Source organism: Felis catus, chromosome A3, assembly GCF_018350175.1.
Source record: "Felis catus isolate Fca126 chromosome A3, F.catus_Fca126_mat1.0, whole genome shotgun sequence".
Taxonomy (NCBI): Eukaryota; Metazoa; Chordata; class Mammalia; order Carnivora; family Felidae; genus Felis; species Felis catus.
In genome coordinates this window covers 76,888,641-76,910,035 of record NC_058370.1, presented here as the reverse complement: position 1 = coordinate 76,910,035, position 21,395 = coordinate 76,888,641, and the positions used below count along the sequence as shown (strand labels likewise).

Genomic DNA, 21,395 nt, shown 5'->3' with positions numbered 1-21,395 from the left:
AAAAAGAAAAAGAAAAAGAGAAACTGTGATGGTACAGAAAACATACAATCCCAAGGTAGAAAAACTATAACATATGAAACAGAAAGTATAACATAACAGAAGATACTAATGGATTTGGTTACTCAAAAATAAAAACAAAAACTTTAGTATATCAAAAAAACTATACACAAAATCAAAAGGCAAATAATAAATTAGAATAAACATTTGCAAAATACATGATAGTCAAAGTGATTACATACACTGTATAGTTTTTATAATGAGAAAATGATAATGGCATTTTAATGGAAATTGGGCAAAGCAGACAATTCACAAAGAACTACAAACATCAATGAACTTAAGAAACTCATTCAACATCACTAAAAATCAAGGAAATTCAGAGTACAACAATGAAAGACTTTTTTAATCTTTCAGATTGGAATATTTTTAATTCTAACACCTAATACTGAAAAAAGGAAAGAAAACAGGCCTCTGAAATATTGCCACGGGGAATGTAAACTGGCACAATATTTCTGGAAGGCAATTTAGCAATGCATGCAAAAAGTTTTAAAATGTGCATATTTTTAACTAGCAAATGAGTGTGTAGTAATATATTCAAAGGATAAGTGTGAAAAGATATAATGTCCTTCTAAAATTGAAAACCTAAGAGTCCAACAATTCCTTCAATTGGTTATATTGCAGCTATTAAATATGAGTTGCAGAAGAAATCATTTTGGTAAAGTGAAAAGGTGTTTATACTCTTAAGAGAATAATGAGTTATGAGATAACCACTGTATTCTCAACTTTGGAAGAAGAAAAGATATATAAATATAAGAGGAAGACTCTAGGGATAAACATTAAAATGTTAGCAGAGATCATTTGCAGGCTCTTCATTACAAGCACTTTTTAAGTATCCATTTTCACTTTATTTTTATTTTCTAAAATTTCCTCAATGAGTGTGATGGTTAATTTTATACATCAACCTATTTGGCTATGATGCCCAGTTGTTTGGTCAAACACCAGTCGAGATGTTGCTGCAAAGATATTTTTTAGATGTGTTAACACTGACAATCAGTAGATTTTAAGTAAAGCAGATTACCCTCTGTAATGTAGTGGGCCTCATCCAATAGATGAAGACCTTAAAAGCAAAGACTGAGGATTCCCACAGAAGAAAGAATCCTCTCAAGACTGCAACATCAACTCCTGCCTGAGTTTCCAGTCTGTCAGCCTACCCTACAAGTTTGAGAATTGCCAGCCCCCCACAATCATGTGAGACAACTCCTCAAAATAAATCTGTCTCTTAGTATGTATGTATATGTGTATACTGTATATACATGTGTGTGTGTGTGTGTGTGTGTGTGTGTGTGTTCTGTTTCTCTAGAGAACAATGACTAAGGCAATAAGCATGTACTAGTTCTTTGGCATAAGAAAAAAAAATGAGTGGGCAGATCTTTAAAAATCAAACAATGAATTAGAAATGAGAAAAAAAGTACTAATTTCTCTTTGAGATAAAGCAACACAGCCAAGAAAAAAAAAAAAGATCGTGTTTCTCTACTTATTATTTAAGGACCACTGTCTATCATGCAGAAGTTGGACAAAAATGTGAAAAAAAAAACGTTATATTTGCCTGGCCTAATCACATCTCTACCATCTCTATTATGTGAGATGACGAAATTTGTCACTTGTCTGCTATTTACAGGTGAAATTTTAAAAATTTATACTGTATAACCATTTGCTGGTAAGATAAACTGCAGTCCTGAAGGTATTCCACTTGAAAAATAAGAAACATTTTCCATTTTGTTGCCTTTTCATATTAATATCTGCTAGTCTATCATGCTAATTAATAAATGTAGCAGGCATTGTAAGTCTCAGGGTTTTTTTTCTAATTTTGTTTAATTTATCAAATGGAAAATAATCTAGCAAAGAGTCATTAATTTAATTTCTTCTGAGAGGGAATCATTACTAGATATGTTAAATTTTCAACAATGTAGCTTCAAAACAGCTGTAGCCATGGAAAATTTTTATAGTTTTAATTGAACATCTGTGCATTTTAATTGATTAATTTGAAGAAAATACAAGAAAAAAGAAAGAACAGTAGGTAATACGAATTTAACAAACCACTTCTTGTTTTCTCTGCTACTTAGTTAATGATTTTTCAGTGTAAACAAAACAGATTATCAAGCAACATTAAATAATTCCCATGGCTATAAATACATTCACACTGATGTAGCAGAGTAAAGTATTTTATTACAGGATTGATTTCAATCAAAAACATGGACAGGGATACATACATGAACATATATAGTGCTTATCAGGGTCCCTGTCTCTAAGGAAAATGTTGGGGCAAATCACTGAGAACAACATCCAAGTAATGTAAGAATTCTCCAACATCTGCCACCACCGCTGCCACTACCAGGTACATAAGTATGAGTAGCATCAAAGATATTTCAGTAATTTTTCCAACACCCAAAAGATCTTCCTTCTCAGTATTTCTTTTCTCTTTTAAATGTATTGCTTTCTTACTAACTCACATTTTCTTAATACCTAACCTATTTCACTCTCAACACTTAATTTTCATAGGCATGGCAATAGCCCCAGATTTCTCAGTTAAGATTTCCCAGATCTTAGTTAAGATCTTAAGATATTTTTATCAACACCATTCAGAATCTGAGGGAAAGGACAGATGCACAGACAGGGGAAAGAAAAACATTGCCATGAGAGGAAACAAAAGTAAATGTCTCTTTTAGTTTAAAGGAAAAAGTTCCAATAACCTTGCATAAATAACCCTGTATAAAAATAATCATCATAGTAGTAAGATTTAATAATGTATGTACATTATTCAGAAATTAGTCTAATTAAAACTTTGGGTAAGATGAAACTGCTCTGTTTCCTAAGCACTTTTGAAACCACATGAGAAGCCATGCTGCCCAGTGTTTGAGTAGTCAGTAGTTGCTCATTTAAGGTTTGACAGTACTTTGAGGGTTTTCCATTTAGAAAGTGAATGTGCTTATTACAGATTAGTCTAATGTATCCATTCATGAAGGTAATAAAGGACAGATACCTGGCAATGCATTTTTAGCTACTGATTCTCTACTTATGTGAATGTAATATAAGAGTATTTTGCAATAGTTTATCACTATCTAAGCAAGTAAGTTATTTCCTTTCATCAAGCTGGCACCCCTGCTATGATTATATCCATGTAAAAATCTTCCCCTCCTGGACAAAAATTCACATTCCCAGAAATTTTATAATTTATAATGACCTTTGAACAACATGGCTTTGAACTTTGTGGGTTGGCTTATATGTGGATTTTTTGCAGTACAGTACCATCAATGTATTTTCTCTTCCTTATGATTTTATTAATATTTGCTTTTCTCTAACTTTCTTTATTGTAAGAATACAGCAAACGAGACAGATAACATAAAAATATATTTGTTAATTGGCTGTTTATATTATCAGTAAGGCCTCTGGTCAACAGGAGGCTATTAGTAGTTACGTTTTGTGGGAGTCAAAAGTTATACTCAGATTTTCAACTGTGCAGGAGGTGGGCACCCCTAACCACCACATTGTTCAAGGGTCAACTGTTTAACCAATTCTTAACTTAAAATATGAAAGATATTTAAATTAGCAGGTTATTTATTTCAAATTGGTAGTGTTGTACAGTACATGTAGGTAGACATTTAATATATTTTTTAAAGATAATTATTCTGTGATGAGAGAAAAAACTATTCAGCAGAATTTCCTTCAGGGTGAGCACAACCTTTGTGGAAAGTAACTTTCTGATAAAATTAGAACAGAATTAACCCAGGAATTACACTGAATGTGAATGGAAGTTTTCTTAATGGAATACCACTACCTCAACTGAATGGGTTGGGTAAGAGAGTGTAGGAAAAAAAAAACTGTCAAAAAGTCCTACAGGCTGCATGATGTCACTCCTGTCTATCCTCCCCTACAACACACATACACATGCATGTATAAACTTGAGAAAGCTCGAAGCTGATGAATGTGTGTGTGTGTGTGTGTGTGTGTGTGTGTGTGTGTGTGTGTGTGTGTGTGTGAAAACCAATGAAGCACTGGGTTTGGGGTCCCAATTTTCCCATGCAGCATGAGACAATGATTTAGATTCAGGAGCACGAATATTCAGTGATAGTGAGATAAAGGAATTCACCAAAGGTTGAAGGTTATTTATTATTTTGGGAGACACAGTTGGTCTTCTAAAGTCAGGAGACCTTACATCACTGGGCACATAACTATAGAACAAGAGCTGAATTCCAGACTTGAAGAGTACTTGGCAGGAATATTGTAAATGGGATTTAACTTCCAAAAAAGAGTTAGCTTTTATGACCTTTTCAAACTGGGAAGTCTATGTTTCCATAATTATATCCATAGTTGAGAGAAATGATTAGCAAATTAGCCTTCTAATATACTTCACCACTATAATCCAGATGCTTAGATCAAGGCTGATTTACATAAGGTACTCCATTACTTTGTCTTCTGGTTCTAGAACAAAATCTTATAAAATGAAAACATTTCCAATCTGTGCTTCATAAGTGCAACCATTAGAATTTCAGCTATGATACATGGCACAATTGCAAAGTATAATCATATTAAGCTCTAGAATGGAAGTAGAGAGGTCCAAGTTCCCAAGACAATTTTGCAATAAGGACATCTAGCCCACATGTTTTTAAATTTAAAAAAAATTTTTTTAAATGTTTTTATTTATTCTTGAGACAGAGACAGAGCATGAACAGGGGAGGGACAGAGAGAGAGAGGGAGACACAGAATCTGAAACAGGCTCCAGGCTCTGAGCTGTCAGCACAGAGCCCAACGCAGGGCTTCAACCCACAAACTGTGAGATCATGACCTGAGCCGAAGTCGGACGCTTAACTGACTGAGCCACCCAGGCACCCCTAGCCCACATTTTTATGTCCAGAAAGCCACAATGCAGTGGATCCAAATATTTATGTAATCAAAGATTACTTTTATTTTCCTTTTCCCAGTGGTTCTGTGTTTATTTTTTATAAAATGTACATTGTTTAGCATAAAAATTTATGAATAGGACAGTGGGACAAAATGTAGTATAAATAAGAGGTTAGTAATACAATAAGGCAACATTTACAAATTATTGAGATAAATTATTAAACAAAAGGATTGAGAAAATTGAAGAATATTGAAAAAGGGATTGTGTTAAAGTCTCACCACTATGAAATTAGAAGTATCTGAGATACTCTGCTCAGTATTTGGTGTAACAAAAATGTTTCATTAGTCTCAGACGTCATCAAGAGCTAGTGTTTCAGACCAACATTATGTAACCATTGTTATCACACTGAGATAATATGCTTTTAGTGAAGAGCAAAGAGACATGATACACTAGTTAGCACGCATAGCATTTTTGAATATTCATATAAAATAAGTGACATCAGGAATTTTGAAATACTGAAAAAGCTCATGAAGTTCCATTATAATCTTCATGTGTCAGAAACCTCAAGACTTGAATAATAGCTATCATCCTTACTATTCTTTACATTTATTTTTAAAAATTGAAAATTAAATTTGAATATTAAAAAAAAACGTAACTGTACAAGAAAAGGCCTAGTGAGACTACTAATTTCATCAATATGGTAGACGAGATAACCTAAAAGTTCTTCTTGCTAGAAATGTCTAGAAATGCTGGATAAAACATAACAAACGTACTTTTAATGTAGAATTGAGCTAGCAAGAAGGTTAATGAAATCCCCAGGCCCAGGACTGAAGAAAAATCTGAAAAACAGAGAAGAAAGCTTATCTAATGCCTTGGGAAGGACTGAGTGGAGGTATGCATGGAGCTCCTTCTTGGAAATCCAGGGGCTTGGTTTTTAACATGTGTTAAACCAGAGATAGGAGAAAGATCCCAAAGCTTCAGGAGAAAAGCATGTAGCTATAATAATACCAGGCAAATTAGGCTTCAAGTCAGTAAGTATTACAAGAAATAAAAAGGGACAACACAAAATTAACAAAGGGTCCATTTATCAAGAAGTCATGACTTGACAAAGTGTGTATGCACCTAATAACAGAGTTTCAAAGTACCTAAAACAACACTGACAGAAATAAAGAGAGAAATATGCATGGCCTTAGTTGTAGATTTTGACACTCTCTCAATAAGTGATAGAACAAGTCAGACATAATTCAATAAAGATATAGAATACTTCCACTGTTGACCTAAATGACATTTATGGACTAGTATACCCAACAACTGCAGAATTCACAATCTTTTCATCTATACAGTGGACTATAAATCAACCTAAATAAATTTAAAAGTACTGAAATCTTAGAGTTTTTTTATAATGATGGAGTGAGATCTAGAGTCAATCAAAATAAGGTAGCTAAAAAGTTCCCCAAATATTTTAAAATTAAATAATACACTGATTTGACCTGTGGATCAAAGAAGAAACCATAAAGAAAAATTAGAAAACACTCAAACTGAATACTAATGACAACCTAATATATCAATAGTTGTGGAATACAACTTAGGTAGTAGTTAAAAAGGAATGAATAGTATTATATTTAAATGTTTATGAAGGGACAAAAAATTCATAAAAATCAGTGACCTAACTTTCTATCTTAACAGAACAGAATAGGAAGAGAATTATATTAAACCCAAATATAAAGAAGAAAAAGAAAGAAAAAAGAAAAAGAAAAAGAACAACAATGAATTAGAAACAATAGAAAAAAGGACAAAATAAATATTGATTTTATTTTTTTTTAATTTTTTTTAACGTTTATTTATTTTTGAGACAGAGAGAGACAAAGCATGAACGGGGGAGGGTCAGAGAGAGAGAGGAGAGAGAGAGGGAGACACAGAATCTGAAACAGGCTCCAGGTTCTGAGCGGTCAGCACAGATCCCGACGCGTGGCTCCAACTCACGGACCGCGAGATCGTGACCTGAGCCGAAGTCGGACGCTTAAGCGACTGAGCCATCCAGGTGCCCCAAATTGATTTTAAAAGATTAATAAAATTGATATACTTGTATCAAAGCTGGCCAAAAAAAAGAGAACACAAAATACCAATATCAGAAATGAAAATGGGACTATCACGCCAGATCCTACAGATAATACAAGGCATTAAGAAAATACTGTATACAGGGGCGCCTGGGTGGTGCAGTCGGTTAAGCGTCCGACTTCAGCCAGGTCACGATCTCGCAGTCCGGGAGTTCGAGCCCCGCGTCAGGCTCTAGGCTGATGGCTCGGAGCCTGGAGCCTGTTTCCGATTCTGTGTCTCCCTCTCTCTCTGCCCCTCCCCCGTTCATGCTCTGTCTCTCTCTGTCCCAAAAATAAATAAACGTTGAAAAAAAAATTAAAAAAAAAAAATACTGTATACAAAGGTATGGTCATAAATTCAAGGATTTAGAAGAAATGAATAAATTTCTTATAAAACACAATTTTCCAAAAATGACACAGAAGAAATAAAAAATTTGCATCGCCCCATATCAACTAAAATATTTAAATTTTTATTGAAAGCTTTCCCCCACAAGGAAAACGACAGACCCATCTGGTTTCACTAGTGAATTCTATCCAATATTTTTAAAAAGTAATTGCAACTATCTCACACAAACTCTCCCCAAAAATAGTGGAAGGGAGGTCATTTTCCAACTCATTTGATGAGCCAACATAACTCTGAAATCAAAACCTGGTAAAGATATTCTCAGGAAAACAAAAACAAAAAACTACAGACTCAAACTTTTCATGAATAAACAAGAATCCGTTACAAAATATTAGTAAATTGAGTCCAACAATACATTAAAAAGATGATACATCATAATCAAGTGGTTATGATAATATATCATAGCTAATACACTTAAGGTTGGTTTCATGTTTGAATATAAATCAATGAAATTTATTATATTGACTGAATAAAAAAGAAAAACAAATCATCTTTCCAATAGATGCAGGGGAAAAAAATGACAAAATGTAACATTCTTTCATGATAAAAATTCCCTGAAAATTAGAAAGGAAAGGGAGAAACTTCAGTTTGAGAGAGAGTATCAGCTAAAAACTCACAACTAACATCAGATTTATGGTTTTAAATTGAATATTTTCTCTCCAAGATTGGAAGAAAGGTAAAGGTTTCTGATCTCACCACTTCATTTTACTGGAGGTCCTATATAGTGCAGTAAGACAAGAGAAAGAAATAAAAGGCCTAAAATTGGAAAGAAACAGGTAAAATTGTCAATATAAAATAGACAATATAATTGTATACTTAGAAAATTCTACAAAAAAAAGCTACTAAGTCTAATAAGGTCTTAGGATACAATTTAAAAAATCAATTCTAGTTCTATGCATGCAACAAACACTGAAAAAAAAATCAATTTCAAAAAAACAATATATTTAACAATGGCAATACAAGTGACCTCCCTGGGATTACTTCCCAAATAAACCATATCCCATTGCCTTTGTTTCAGGCTTACACAGACAGCTAATATCAAACAAAATACACATATCAGTATACAGAAAAGTCTGGAAGTGGGAGGATACACAAAATATCAGGAATTACAGATTATTTTTATTTTTTCATTTTGCTCAACCAAATTTTCTAATTATCTCAAATAATTTTCAAACTTGTATAATAAGAGAAAATAGTTTTATCAGCCTTTAAGATTCTATTAAGAAAAATAGGGGCACCTGAGTGGCTCAGTCAGTTAAGCGTCCAACTCTTGGTTTCAGCTCAGGTCATGATCTCACAGTTGGTCTGCGGGTTTGAGCCCCACATCGCACTCCAAGCTGGCAGCACAGAGCCTGCTTAGGGTTCTCTCTCTCCCTCTCTCTCTCTCTCTGCCCCTCCCCTGCTGGCACTCTTTCTCTCTCTCCCTCTCTAAATAAATAAATAAACAAACATTTTTTTAAAAAAGGAAAACAGGTGATTTCACCATTTATGATGAGTGAGCTAATTTGCCAAAATTATTGAGTAAGGTGTCAAGATTTAATCTACCAATTTTAGAAATTCAAATGACAACATAATTGCTAATAACAGTCCATTGGTTAAACATCATAAATATTTGAAATACTCTTCTGAGGTCAAAAAAATTATCATAAGATCTTTTCATAGATTAATATCAAAAATAGATAATATTCAGAAATATTCATCAACAAAACATGAAAATATCATTATGTATCTTTTCACATGCTATTCAACACATATTTACTGAATATCAACTATATGGAGGTACTATTCAAAGCGAGTAGGAAAATACACAAAAACTATCGAGTGCCAGACCTATTAGAAATATTTCACATGTATCATATCCTTTATTCCCTGCAACAACAGTAATGAGCAGACGCTACCATGGTCTCCATTTCATGGAGAAAACAAAGCCACATAGGATGAAGCAACTTGTGTGAAGTCACACGACAGTGGGTGTCAACAATAGCACCCAGACTGGTAAATCTGATCCCAGAGTCTGCAGCCTTAACCGATAAGCTGAGCACAATGCTCGGGGCTAAGCAAGGTAACAATGTTCACATTCTCATGAGGCTCAAATGTAATAGTGGAATACAGAAAATAGGCAAATAAATAAAGGAAATAGACAGTTATACACTTTGAAGAAAATAAAATGCAAGCCACAGTGGGGGGTGCATGTTGGGAGAAGCCAAGGGAGATGGCATCCAAGCTGAGTGAGACCTGAATGACACAGCACAGCCAGTTCCTTATAAATCTGGGAAGAGTGTTCCAAGCAGACTAAACACCTATGCAAAGGCCCTGAGTAAGAGCAGTGTTGACAAGCCTGAAGAGAAAGAATGAGGGCACACAAGAGGTGACTTCAGAAAAATAGGCCCTCACAGACAGTGGGGAAAAAAAAAATTGGCCTTTATCCTAAGTATGATGGAAAGCCATTGGAGGGATTTAGGAAGAAGTCAGCACCATGATACTATTTGTGTTTTTAAAATACACCTTTAAGTAGCATAAATTATAAGGGAAGCCTGCAGGGAAGCAGAGAGACCAGGAGGCTACTACAGTGGGATAAGTGAGAGAGTGGCAGGTGGTTTAGGCACGGTGGCTGAGGTGGGAAAAGAAAAAGTGGACAGAAGCAGACCAGGTCAGGTATGTTCCGGAGAGAGACCCAGCCAGACTCCCTCACGGATTGGTGTGGCAGGTGAAGGCAACAAAGCAGAGCGTGGAGGATAAAGAGTTTGGCTGGAGCAATTCGGGATGGCAATAGTACTTAGTGAACTAGGAATGACTGGAGGAGACTGGCGGGGGTGGGGAGCAAGCTAGATTTTACACGATTATTTATGTCTAATGGAGATGTTGAAAACACCCTTGGATAAGTGAAATGAAGTGCCCTGAGAGGGACCACACTGGAGAAGGGAATTTGGCGGCAATCAGCAAAGAGATGGATACTAAAACCTCTGGATTAGATGAAGTCACAAGGGGGAGTGTGTAGGTGGAGAGGCAAGGAGCCTAGAGGCAAACCCCAAGGAACTCCAACTTTTACAGGACTGAGAAGGGCAGGACCAAGCTTAGGAAGGAACGGCCCCTCAGGCCACAGGAAACTGAGAGTTTCACCACAATAAACAGAAGACTAGCAATATTCCTAGTGATCCGGGTAGAGAGGGCTTATCTGAGTCAAACTCTCTCTCTCAAGTGTTAAGAGGAGAGCAGTACCTATCATACTTCAGACCAAAAAGTTCTTGCAAATCTTGTGTAAATGTAAATCACTGATCTTTACAGAAAAGCCTGATAATCCAAAGAACAATAAAATGAATTTTACAAAATAAAACATCTTTTATGAGTGAAGAATGCATCTCCTAAATAATCGAATGAATAAGCCAAGAGTATCATAGATCAGCTTGCTTAAAACAGGATCTAACTTGTAGTACACCAAATTGTGTGTGAGAATGCGTTAAGGTTTGGACTCAATTTCTGATGTCATCAGAAGTAAATTCTAACATTTGGGTCATACTGTATTATCTTCACTTACAGAGCTCACACGAACATTATCACCATCACAGTTGCTAACATGGATTAAACGTTTACTTTATATTAATTAATTAAGCCTCACCAGAATCTTATGAAATGCTTTTATTATATCTTTTTTTTTTTTTTTTAAGATGAGGAACTGACCCAGAAGAGATTGAAGTGACTTTTCCAATGTCAGCTAAAATCCCATCTTGGTCATAACTAGAAACTTCGGTCCTTACTCTGGTGACACACACTTAGGACTCTGCCCTTAAAACCTCATGGTAAAGTTGATTCCCTCTCTTCTTTTCTCTGCTATCCATTTACCTAATATTCCCATCCTGCCAGTAAGAGACAGGAAAAACAAGGTAAAGTAATAAGAAAAGAATGAAGGAGAAATAGAAGAGAGAATCATAGCTGAAAACTTAGCTTAAAAAGTGAGTATGAATTTTAAGAAATAAAACAAAGGAGCATAGAGGAAAAAAGAGAGAAAGGCACCCCAAGAAATAGACTCTTAACTATAGAGAATAAACTGATAGTTACCAGAGGGGAGGGAGGTGGGAGGACTGGTTAAATAGGTGATGGGGATTAAGGAGTGTACTTGTGTTGAGCACCAGGTGTTATACGTAAGTGTTGAATCACTAAAGTGTACACCTGAAACTAATATTACACTGTATATTAACTGAGTGGAATTTAAATAAAAACTTTTAACAAAAAGTAAGTATCAGTGACTTTTGAGTTTCCTAGCAACACAGGCAAAAAGGAATTCACAGGGTTACAAAATCTCCATTATCTAAAGAAGGAACATACCAGTTAGGCAAGAGACATTTCTTGCATTTCTTGTCTCAATCCTGAAATCCAACAGTACTTCTTACATGTGTTTATTTCAGGTAAACTGAACCACGGAATGATCAGAGACTTCAAGAGCAATTCCTCCAACGGTAAAGAAATATTCATCTGGTTGCACTTAGGATTTTTCATTTAAAATGTGGTCGACAGCTCAGTGTTCTCTGGTATGAGACTATTATACAGTTCACGGTCATCTTGGCTTTTTAAAACAACTTAATAGTTGTTTTAGAACAATTTAATAGTTGTCCAAAGACGTAAGACCCATGACATGAACTTTTACAACTGTCACATGGGCTCAATAGAAATAAGACCTATTGCATACTCTGTACAAATGGCCTATATCACATCTCTCTTAGAGGCAGCAACATCTACGTGAAACAAAATCTTGGCAAAAATTTCAACACATTGCTTGCCCCGCAGTCCCAATTTATGTCCCCTCACAAGCAAATTGCCATGGGTTTTAACTAATGAAAAACCAGTTTGTTTTTAGAAAACATCCTCATTATCAGCTAATATAACAGAAATGACCAAGAAGAACATGATTTAATATGGATTAAATGTGAATACAACTCAGAAGCTTTCTTCTCGTTGAATTAGATAATCAAAACTATTAAACAGTATTTCAAAATGCTTTTCATAATCCTGGGACCATTAATGTCATGTTCAAATCACTGTGGATTTTTGTTGTTGTTGTTGCTTTTACTATTCATAGGGATACAATGAGTCATTGGCACGTTTCCAGAGCAAGATGCATTTGAATAATACATGACATGCCCTTTAGCTAGCATCATGATGCCAGATTTAAAACAAGGTAAGAAGTTTCCTCCATGTACACTTGCAGTGTTCAGCTGTTCATAATCTATAGCGTTAACAATTTATCATCAAACCCAGCGACTTGCTGCCAACTTATCAAAGTGGCCACTGGATGCATATGATCAAGTCTGAGCATCTGGCTCTCCTCTGTTCCTGACATTAGCACAGACAACAGAATCAGTGGACTATTGAATGCAATTACAGTAAGCGAGACAGACAATAAAGATTGATAGCGCCTTCTCTTTTTATCACACACAAAACTAGTGGGGGTTAAAGCTTTGCCTTGAGCTGCCTTCATTTAACAATGATTGAAAATATGCAATTGTGTTGGTAAAACACTGTAGCCTGTACCACTTCATTTACTGGACACATTATCAAATTAAATGAAAAGTGAACTGCCAAAAGCAACAGTTATTATATATTAATGATGAATATTTACTTAGCATTGTTCACAAATCATACAGAGGACAGAATCCTTCTTGTTATCTTCTTTGCAGGTTACAGCTGAGTAGGTTTCTATGTTTACGTTAAGTCTTCTGTCTACAAACCTCTAAATACAGACTTGCACGATTGGTTTTGTGACTATCCATGTGATTACAATGTGTAATTAATAAAATGCTCTAGTTGTAGATGAATCCTAATTATTGAAGAGCTTTCTCCCCCCCCCCCCCAATAACAATTCCTATGCTTGTAGCTTTTTTATAGTATCAAGAGACATTCAGCCAGGGATATATACTGTGGCTAAAAGGTTACAGAACTCTAGCCTCACTGAGCTTCCAAAATATGGAATGTGAAGAAGACCTTCAAGATATAGACAATCCACAAGTATCTATTTTATATTTTTCTCCAAAGATTTGTGTTTCAGTAGCTGGGGAAGTGGGGAGATAGAACAGTTCACCCATACCCTAACCTCCAAAATAAGAAACACCCAAGAGGCAGAAGGCAAAAATGGGTCAGTATAGAAGTATTGAGCAGACATGGGAAAATGGATCCTCTTCCACAGTTTATACAGGAGGAAACTACATTCTAAGCAGATATCAGGAAATCTGGGAATACAAAAATAAGTGTCTCATTGTTAAGTGGACAAACATTTGGTGTGCATACCGGTGTGTCAGAAAGACATGATGGCAGGCAGACATGATTGTCCAAAGTTATGTAGATTAATTCAAGGCTCTTTTAAAAACACACACATCTGGCCCTTCCTTTCCAACACTAGATAGGAAAAGGAAGGAGCTCATACATGAAATGTAATCATGTCTCTTTTCTAAGAGCGCAATAGCCTGGAAACTCTGCAACGTATCACAAATAGAAAGAAAAGAAGAGGTAAAAGAAGAGGTGGAAATCCAGCGATGGGCTTTCTAAAACCACCCCACTGCTTACTCTGTAAACAATTAAATACATACTCAGAAGTGTTGACTTTGGAATTAGAGCATCGACCATATGCAGTTAATATAAATAGCAGCATGAGGTATAGGATATTCAGCAAGTGTGGAAAACTTACCAAAGTAATAGCATCACCACAGTAGATTGAGAATCTGGAAGCCAAAAAGGAGTGCTGAATCAGTATTCATGAATAGGAAGGAAACAATTAACTTCTCTAGAATTTATCTTCAAGCAAAATTTAAGTGAAATCACTCTTTCTAGGCATATTCAAATTCTAAGCTTCTTGTTGTCTTTAAATCCTTTAGAGATGTGAAGCCTTTGTCAGTTACTCTCAAACCCAACTAACTGCCAGACTTATCCCAGAGCTTCATAAAATGCTGACCCCTGGATCTCAATCTTTGGGATTTTGTTTTCAACACATTTTGGGTGGAGCAATAGTACTCACTATAGAATATCTGGCAAATAAAATATGAAAAGCAGAAAGAAAACTTAGCACCTAAAAAGCCACTAAGCCCACCTTTTTATCCATGCAGATATTTTTATTTATCAATATAAAAGTCAATAATATTTTCTAGAGTCAATATTTTCAATCACTCAGGGGGTCACTTTATAAAAGTTTAAATGAAAGATATATATGTTTATGGCCAAAAATCAACACACTCTATATCAATACGAATAAGAATATGAAAGAATGTTCTTGCTATGCCTTCAACAGCTATCCATCAGAGTTAATTGCATTAAATATAGATGTGTCTTTAAGTTTCTTTACATATTCACTTTTATTTTATTTGTGTATGCACTTTTCATAATCAAAATTAGACTACACATACTGTTCTGCAAATGGACTTTTTCACTTCATGTTATTCTTATTTATATCTAGATCTATCTAAAATTATCTACTTTTCTTATTATTTTTAATGGCTATGTAGTATTCCATAGTATATATAATCATAAATATTTTAGCCTTTACCTTGCTTTTACTATTGTCCTAACTTATATGATGGTTTTAAACATGCAAAATAAAATGTTTCTATGGGCATCCTTATACTGTATCTTCATTTACATGGTTTTTCTTTTTTTTGCAGTATAGATTCCTAGAACTGGAATTTTTGTATAAAACATATGTGAATTAAAAATTTTAATAGATACTGAAAAATTGCCCTTCCAAAAAGTTGTATCATGTTCTACTCTTACCTACAAAACGTACAAAAGGGCCCATTTCTCCACAACTCACTTATGCTAAATATTTTTCATAATTAAAAAGTTTACCAATTTAACATATTAAAAAGAACATCTTATTTTTATTTTCAGCTTCCTTTCATATGCTTATTAGTCATTCTCATTTCTTCCATGAACTTCCTGTTTATATTCTATACCCATTTTTGTATTGTTTGATCTTTTTCTTACTACTTTCTAAAAGCTCTCTGCTTGACTTTTAACTTTGTATATAATTCAAATATACAGAGATTGTCTGTCTGTTCCTTAGAATAGTTTTTCTCAACTGACAATTATACAAATCATCTCGTGTTATATTTTCATATTTTTACAATTAGGTACAGTATTAAAGTGTTTTGTTTTGTTTTCAGAAGCTCCAGGTGATTCCTATCATCATCTAAATACAGGAACCACTGCCATTGGTTGCAATGGAGCCCAGATAAATATCCCAAATAGATGGGTTTGAATCCTGGCAATCCTATTTTAGTTCATTATTTGTCTGTTAACTAGAGATCATATACCTATCTCATAGGATTATGGAGAAGATTAAATAAGGTAAAATATATGTATATATAAAGAGCCTAGCATGGTGTCTCCCAGGAAAATGCTCAATAAACATCAGCTATTAGTAGATTATTTTAACATAGCTCCAACACCTTGTTTTTGTATTCAATTCTAATTGTCTTTCTACTTCTCAAGATTTCTCTCAAAACTAAGCACTGTATTTTAAAGTAGTTTTTCATGGGACAATCCCCTTTTTGAGGCCACAGGCTCCTTAAGGAAATGCAACTTTAAAACAATGGATATTTCCTTAGTTACCAGACTATTTCTAAAGTAGTTGAGCCCTGAGGGCCTTGAGAGTAAAGTGCTGGCTGATGCCAGTTGATTACAGTACAGCATTTTGAGTATCGCTGGCAAAACTTCACTTAATCGTAAGACCGTGTTTGGCACACAATGACACCTTTCACAAGGAACTGTAGGTAACCTCTGCCTCGCAGCCAGTCCTAAGTGTCCTGTGGTCCCTGATGTGTCTGGGACTCCCAGACTCAGGCTGGGCCACTGTGCCCAATGGACAAGGAGAGGGTGTGGTGGCTTGTCCCTCTGGGAGCTCAGAGGACACACACCTGGTGTGTGCCAGTTATGCTGAAAAAATAGGCTGAGATTCTCCAGAGGAGGACAAGCCAGGCTCCTGGTGACACTCAGGCTGTGAGAAGACCCCAGCCCCTCTTTTCCACTGTCCCTCTGACTCACTGCTCTACTTTTTGACTAAGGATCTTTGGATCACTGGAGGACAGGAGGTAACACTAAAGCCTATTTGTCCTTTTCCTATACTTTGTAAGTCCAGCTCTCTATCAAAGTCCACTTAAACTAATAGAAAAAGAACTTGTTCCTAGCTCCACCTCTAACAATCTATAAGCAGAGGAAATTCAGAAAGGGTATATTATCTTGTCAAGACCCGTGAACAGTACAGCATTCTGTAAGTATCTGTGGTGATTATTATTATCGTTCGGTAACTATTTATTAAGCACTCTCTTAGTCTGCGATGGCTGCTGTAACAACATATTATAGACAGGGTGGCTAATCAACAGAAACTTATTTCTCATAGTTCTGGAGGCTGGGAAGTTCAAAATCAAGGTGTGGGCAGAGTCAGTATTTGGTGGGGCCCCTCTTCCTGGCTTGCAGATAGCTGCCTTCTGTCTGTCTTTCGTTGGCAGTGCCCCCAAAGGGAGAGAAATCTTTTTCTCTTCTTGTAAGGGCACTAACCCTAGCACAAGAGTCTCACTCTCATGATCTAATCGAAACGTAATTACTTCCCAAAGGTCCCACCTCCAAATACCATAACATCGGGGTTAGGGCTTCAACGTATGAATTTGAGAAGGACATAAACATTCAGACCATAATAAGCATTTACTGTGAGTTAGGCAATATGCCATGCACTTTACACATATCATCTCAGTTAATCCTCCCAGCAACCTCTGAAACTGTCCTACTTCTATCCACAGTATAGAGAGGCAGAATCAATCAGGGGAACGGTGTGGCTGAGCAACTTGCTCAAGGTCAGAGTTAGCACGCGTGTGCAGCTGACTCGAAAACCTGTTCTTTTAGTCTCCGTGATAAAACTGTCTGCCTGCTGCCATTTTGTTCTAGTAGGAAAAAGAGATGACTTCCTCTTTTTAAAAAATTCAGACAAGGTTTGTTTGTTGTCTTAAATAAGCTTTTTTCTCTTTCCCCAACCTTCACTTCTTAAGATAACAAAACACAACCACCTACATTAATCGTAATAAATTACCTTCAATCAGTTCTAAATAAACATGCAGAAGAGAATGAAAGTTAGGGAAATGAATCTCTAAGTAAGCTAGATTAAATGCATGGGAAAATTATCATTCTACCGAATATTTTGGAAGACCAGTTGTTACAGGCTGAACATACTCCCAAATTCATATGTTAAAGTCCTAACCCCCTCAGAATGTAATCATAGTTGGAGATAATGTCTTTAAGGAAATGCGGGACTGGTGTCCTTATAGGAAGACACAAAGGGACACCAGACACATGCACATGCAGAAGGACAACCGTATGAAGACACAGGGAGAAGATGGAGATTTGCACACCAATGAGAGAGGTCTCAGAAAAAATCAACCCTGCTAACCAACTTCCCTCTCAGACTTCCTGCCTCCAAAATTGTGAGAAAATAAGTCTTTGTTATTTAGGCCACCCAGTCTGGCATTTTGTTATGACAGTCCTAGAAAAATAATACGCCAGTATTTTGTCAAAGAAACAGAGGGGAGCCAGAATGCAGGAGTCACCAGGAATTTTGCCCTCACTCATGGTTTCTATATAGGCTACTAGTAATTTATAAGAATTTTTTAAGGGATTAAAGTGGGAGTCTAAGGGGTACAAAGATAATCTTAGCCCTGAGGAAAATAACTATTTGCTCTTGAAAATACCTCTATTTTCATACCCAGGATTTTAAAAATTCCCTATACGTAGATAACATAGTCAGGTACCTTCTTTCTCTCTCTTTCTTTCTCTCCCACCTCCTCTTAACATCTTTCACCATCCCTATTGTGATTGGCCTTGAGTTCTCCACAGAACAGGTGTGCTGATTAGGCTATGAATACATCCAACGATACAGAAATGAGTTAAATAGAAACATGGCATGTGGTTCTAACCGGAAAACTTCTACTTAACATCCAGTTCAGATTTCATATTGGTTGAGTAGAACAAGTAGCAAGAAATCAACTAATTTCTGCTACGTGTGGTTTACCCACTCACATTACCTCATCACAGCCATGTCTCCTCTTTGCTTGCCATCAGTCAATGGGCTGGGAGCAAAATCAAACACTGACTTGAACTGAAACATACTCCCGATCACAGCCATGCTCCCCCAGGAGCTGTGGGATAACTGGCTTTATGCCAGGAGAAGTAAGCCTTCCCTTATTTCTACTCACTAACAACCTTTCCTCTCCTTTGTTTGGATCTTAAAGACCTAAACCCTTCACAAGAGCTTCACTTCTTTTTTGGCTGGACATGAACACAAAATGGCAGATAACCCCAAGAAATAAATATAATTTAGATATGAAATAAAATCTATCTACCAGTGTGTGTATGCATGAATGTGTGTCTCACTGGCATGCACCAGATTGGACTAAATGACAGGAATTTCCCAAGGGAAGATAACCTCCAGATACTGCTACAAAGGCTTTATTCCCCATACTCTGCAAATTATTTAATTTAAACACTGCTTGATATGACTCTCTAAGGAGCGGGGTGTCTTCCCAGATTCATTTTTAATTTGTTGGTGTGTATATATCCATGTGTGCATATAGAATTGACCAAACGCATTCACTGCTGCAGAGTCTAAGCACAGGCTTCTGATTGCAGAACCAGAGGCTTCAAATTGCTGTCTAAAAGTAGGAAAATGATGAAATATATGTGTAATTTCTTCTCTTTTTTTGTGTGTGAGAAAAGAAGAGGCAAAAATTCAGATGTTAATCGGCCAGTGTCTCCACCCTGGACATTTTCCATTTTCTTGGTACATAAACTAAATATGTTTTTAAATTGTGTGTGTGTGTGTGTGTGTGTGTGTGTGTGTGTGTGTATGTGTCCTTGCACCACGATTAATTTCTCATACTAGAAAATGGTCACATTCATTGATGCATCTGACTAAAGCAGGAGAAGCAATGCAAAGATTAAAGACTTAGTTTTCATCAGCATTGGGCAGTGCTGTATCATGGGCCAGGGAGGTAATTTATAGCATTCTTTTAATCCTTCTGCTCCTTCCACTAGCTTAACTTCTACCGTGTTTCTACTACATATTAATAAGGGAAGGATACCCAGTGAAACAAAACCCTGAGTGTCCTATTATGTATTTTGCCAAATTTCATCATGAAAAATCTTGCTTTTTTAAAGAGTTTATAGGTCCCATTAAAGGATTCAAATTAATTTCTCCCCTAGACAGAATTTCTTTACATAAGGTTCCACAGAAGGGCTAACCCTGCCCCAAATGCAAACTTGGGCACATAGGGCCCACACTGGAGAGTCTTGTTATCTTGGTTAAATCAATTTAAAAGCAAATAAGCATTAGGAAATAATTTTAATATTAACTTACTCTTCTTACTTCTTCATCAGAGCAAGCTAAAGTATGTGAACTCCCTCTCACCCTTCACCTAGGTTTCCTCTATTCTCTCCCTATGTGGTGCCCTCCACACAAGTAAAGTGACCTCCTTCCTCCTACCAGCCTAGTTATTTATTGACATAAGATTGCATTCTGGGGCATTATCAGCTTAATGCATAATTCAAAATCTCTCAGTTGTGGCCTGCACTTTTGCCTTATCCCCTGCATTCTGAATGAAAGATAAGGAGAAGTATTTCCAAAGTGGGCACACAAAAGGAGTCCTGAACATTAACATTGCCTCCTTCCCCTCCCTTGCATGTCAGCCCTTCCCTCCTCCTTAGAAAATTGTGCGACTTGCAGCTCACACCCACACACCCACAAGGTATCATACTGAGAAGAAAATAATCCCAGAGATGGTCTTAAAGTTTATACTGAGTGGGGACCCAAGAACCTTTAGTATGAAGGGGTCTCTAAAGTGGAAAAACCACATTACCTTAAGAGTCATATTCTATACTGGCAGTCAGATGTTTTCAATAAAGCAATAGTTTCAAAATCTCTGGAAAGAAAGAAAGAAAGAAAGAAAGAAAGAAAGAAAGAAAGAAAGAAAGAAAGAAAGAAAGAAAGAAAGAAAGAAAGAAAGAAAGAAAAAGAAAGAAAAGAAGGAAAGAAAGAAAGGATGGAGGAAAGGAAGGAAGGCAGGAAGGAAGGACCAGCTTTAGGTGTTTTTTTTTGTTTTTTGTTTTTTTCCAGTGGGGCAGAGGAAACTGTGTGTGGTGGTGGAGGGGGAAAGAGGAGGGTGAACAGGAAGAGGGAGCAGATGGATAAGGTCTCCAACATGTTGGAGGAAAGGAGAAAAGAAGCCAAAAGGGAGGGGTGGCAGGGCAAAGGGAAAGATAGAGGGTGAAGGGTTGGGGTACAAACTGGAGGACATGAAAGGGAGAGAGACAAAAATTTGAGTAACGAGGGTTTCAAGATCAACTGTATTAGGTTAATGCAGACAGATTCAATTCAGTAAAAGTGACTCAAGTGACTTTTTTTTCCCATACTGAATTGACTGCCTTCTGATTGAACTGATTAAATTAACTAGTTATTTTTTAATGATGTGTGAAGACAGAAAATGAATGCATAAGCCCACCTACAAATACAGAGAACCAGGTGGGCTGTATGCTTGATTTGAACAAATTAACAACCTTTCCAGCATAAAAAAAATGCACACACACATAGATATAGATAGATAGATAGATAGATAGATAGATAGATAGATAGATAGATAGAGATTGATAGATTAGATAGATATAGATATAGATGATATAGATATAGATATATAGAGATAGATACAGATATAGATATAGATATGTATGCATACACATGTGTGTGGCCGTGCTGAATTTTGCCAAAATTGCTACTGCTGTCCCCCAGGATATTCATAAGCATATACTATATACAAATATACATACATATTCTGAGTTGTGTTCTTTCCATGGTCCAAAAGTTAATTGTCTTTTTGGAAAGTAGTTTATCTGTGACAGAGTAAAATATGCACCAGGATCATTTGTCAGCACCATTTTTAAAAGTCAGGTTCACCTCCCCCCAACGTACTTTTGTCAAAGT

At 36.1% G+C, this 21,395-nt stretch overlaps 1 long non-coding RNA gene across 2 annotated transcripts in view; it reads right to left on the bottom strand.

The window, feature by feature from the left end:
* The window catches only part of LOC109498181, a 499,178-nt gene that overhangs the window by 375,991 nt on the left and 101,792 nt on the right, over positions 1 to 21,395 (bottom strand). For both annotated transcript variants that reach the window (XR_006595590.1, XR_006595591.1), the window contains exon 5: positions 14,073 to 14,106. This is a non-coding gene — a long non-coding RNA (uncharacterized LOC109498181). The remainder of the gene's footprint in view (positions 1 to 14,072; positions 14,107 to 21,395) is intronic.